The 3162-nt window shown below is 35.0% G+C and overlaps 1 pseudogene; it reads left to right on the plus strand.

The window, feature by feature from the left end:
- Positions 1 to 3028: 3028 nt before the first annotated feature.
- On the plus strand, positions 3029 to 3147 carry LOC111740736 (annotated as a pseudogene).
- Positions 3148 to 3162: the final 15 nt, after the last annotated feature.

Below are 3162 nucleotides of genomic sequence, written 5' to 3' on the forward strand. Positions count from 1 at the left end.
ATACTGCGCTTAAGTTGCTTATAAAGAACATCCGGTAGAGATATCCAATAAGTAGACAAATGTACTAGTTAGAATCTAGAGAGAGCTTCTCTAGTCCAGGCTCATCAGCATGGTGGTCTAATTGAAGCCACAGGAGTAACATAAATCTCTTAACCCTTTTCCAGTTTAGAAAAAAAATAAGTGCAGCTTACTGCCAGTGTTAATTTAACATCACACGTGGGAATGCTATGTTTTCTAGGATTTGACATTTTCGGCAATTGAGAATTACTATATTTTGTAAATGGAAATACCACTACTAAAAACAGAATGCTGTAAATAGAATGATGTCATTTGTTCCCAAAGACTATCGATATACTAGAGCAATGCAAAAATGACAATAAAAGCGAGATATTTCGTGCCAAACTTTGAGGGTAAGATTAGGACTGTAATCCACGAGTTATCTCAGGGTAAGCACTGCAGCCACAAGCGCCACTGGCGAATATTCTCAGAGCTACCAGGAAATGGGTTAAGAAAAGCATATTGAGTGAGAAAAGAAGGCATAGGGCAGAATCCTGAGGAACCCCAACATTTCAGGGGTGGATAGAGGAAAAGAAGCCTGTAAAGAAGACCAAGAAAGGACAACCACACAGGTAGAAGGAAGATAGAATAAGTGACACAATGATGTGACAATTCAAAGAGGGAAGATGACTTCTAATTTTGTGGTGTACCTTTCAGGAAACTTTACTTGGAATAACACTCAAGCAATACATATTGTTTACAAAAAAGAGAAATGCAGTGGGAAGGTATCCCAAGCAAATAAAACCAGTAATGCATGGGAGAACAACTAATAGTTTAATTTAACTGAAAGGTGGGGTCAAGAGACCTAAAGAGAAAGCTGACAAGATGTTTTATGTCATGTTATGGAAAACCTTGGATTCTGGGTAAGTTAGTAACTTTATTCCATAGGTCAGGAAAACTGTTGTGTTTGGTGCTAAGGGAAAGACAAGAATATAAAACATGCTCTGAACCCTGGAATACATTATTGTAGAATATTACATTGTATAAACAAGGTCTAGGTACCTGAAAAGAACAAAAATTCAAGATAATATCTGATTTATGAAAACAAACACTAAATACTATAGTAATTTTAGCAAGAGTCAATTTGAATTGTAGTAGTAGTTTAGCCCAAATTTATATTGTCCTAACTAAATAATAATGCCAGCTACTCATCATCTTTAAAAATAGCTGCTCTAACTTGAATGCTCTTTATAAAGACTATTCTCTTTGTAGATATAGCTCTCAAATTTAATTGTTCAGGAAAACAAATGTAGTTGTTTTTACTTGATGATCTTTGATGTAAACTTAAAAAAAAAGTTCTTTACCTGAAAGGCAGCAATAGTTCCAAAGATTCTAAAGCAGCATATACTCATGAACACAGATATATTGATGCATTTACTTTACCTAACAATCATTTAATAAATATGTGTTAAATGTCTATTGTGTGTCAGTGATGTATAGTGACTAAGGGCATGTAATACATTTTGAAACATACCTGAATTCAAATTCCAGTTCTGCCCCTGTCAATGGAAGGAAAACAGTTTCAGTCTTACTTAGAATAATTTATACCTAACTCTCTACATTATGATTTTTGAAGACAGTATCAGTTATTATGTATCCAACTGTTAATACTACTGTCAAATTTAATTGGCATTTCTAAAATCTATTGCGGGGGCGGGGGGGTGGAGGGGAGCTAGATATGAAGAATGATTTTAAAGTATTTAGCTAAGCCACAAAGTGAATCACGCACATTTTGGCTAAGAATTAGCCATACATTTTTTGTTGAATGAATGTGTCTCTATTGCACAACATTGCTTCAAAAGGATAACCTTCCCCCCCACACACACTCCCCCACCCCACCCTACCCCTGGCCCCAATACAGTGTACAGTTCAAAAACACACAGCAGGGAAAGACAAAAAGTGTTTCTATTAAGTGATATATGTATATACGTACATTATGTTAATGTAAGATGACATTCCTAAGCAGTGTGTTTTGGTATATTCTCTCACCTTGTTTCTTAGTTGTTCCATAACAGAATGGAAGCATAAACAAAACTTATGAAGGCCTTAGATTATCTGACATCCTCCCTCCCTACCCCATTTTATAGGTTTGCAATTGAGTTACGGAGAGGTGAAAACAAGAAATTTACTCAATATAACATAGCAAACTAAAGGCGGAAAGCCTAGTTTGTCCAACTTTTTACAGTACCACACTGTTCATTGTTAATACATACAAAGAGAGATTCTAATAAAACCAGATAAAAATAGAACTTCTAAATCTGTCACAATTTTTCACAACTTTAAAAGCAAAGCTTAGCAATATGATGACAATAGTGCGTACTTCTAATAAGAATTATCAATTGAATACCATAGCTTTTGCTACGAACAATGTAAACATCTCACTTTAGTCCCATAATAGCAAGATACATGTGTATGATTGTATGTATATATACATTTATACTCTGCTTCATTCCAAAAAGAATTTTAAGGAGCTTATTAAAATAAATATAGCATAAAAATGATAAAACTGAGGTGATCATAAATGTAAGATACTAGAATATAAGCTATGAAGTTTTCTTTTTGTTAGTATACAAAAAACATGCCACAATTTCCAGTAAACCCAGATTTAGTTGGCTACTCTCATATTTGATTCTGCTTTCTCTAGCTATGAGCATGAAATAAGAAAAGGAGATGCTACTATGCCCATTAAAGGATAATGAGATATTGTAATTTACCCAAAATCATACAACTAGCATATTTCTGATTTCAAAGTTCTCATTTCTTCCGTTACGCCAGCTATCCAGACATCGCATGAGAGGACTCCTAACAGGTTACAGTAACTGTAGCACTTAAATACCTGGATTACTACAATTACTTCTGAATTATACAGGTAGGCTTTTGGTTATATCAGATTTATTTTAAATAATTGCACAGAGCTGTTCACAAGATGTTTTTCTATCAAGAAATTGACCCCTTAAAATGAGTTAAGAGAGTCTATGGCCATGCCACCCTGAACAAGCCCGACCCTGTATGATCTCGGAAGCTAAGCAGGGTTGGGCCTGGTTAGTACTTGCATGGGAGACCACCTAGGAAGACCAGGTGCTGTAGGTGTAAAAAAATAAGAGA

The sequence above is a fragment of the Pteropus vampyrus genome, unplaced genomic scaffold (assembly GCF_000151845.1).
Source record: "Pteropus vampyrus isolate Shadow unplaced genomic scaffold, Pvam_2.0 Scaffold67, whole genome shotgun sequence".
Taxonomy (NCBI): domain Eukaryota; kingdom Metazoa; phylum Chordata; class Mammalia; order Chiroptera; family Pteropodidae; genus Pteropus; species Pteropus vampyrus.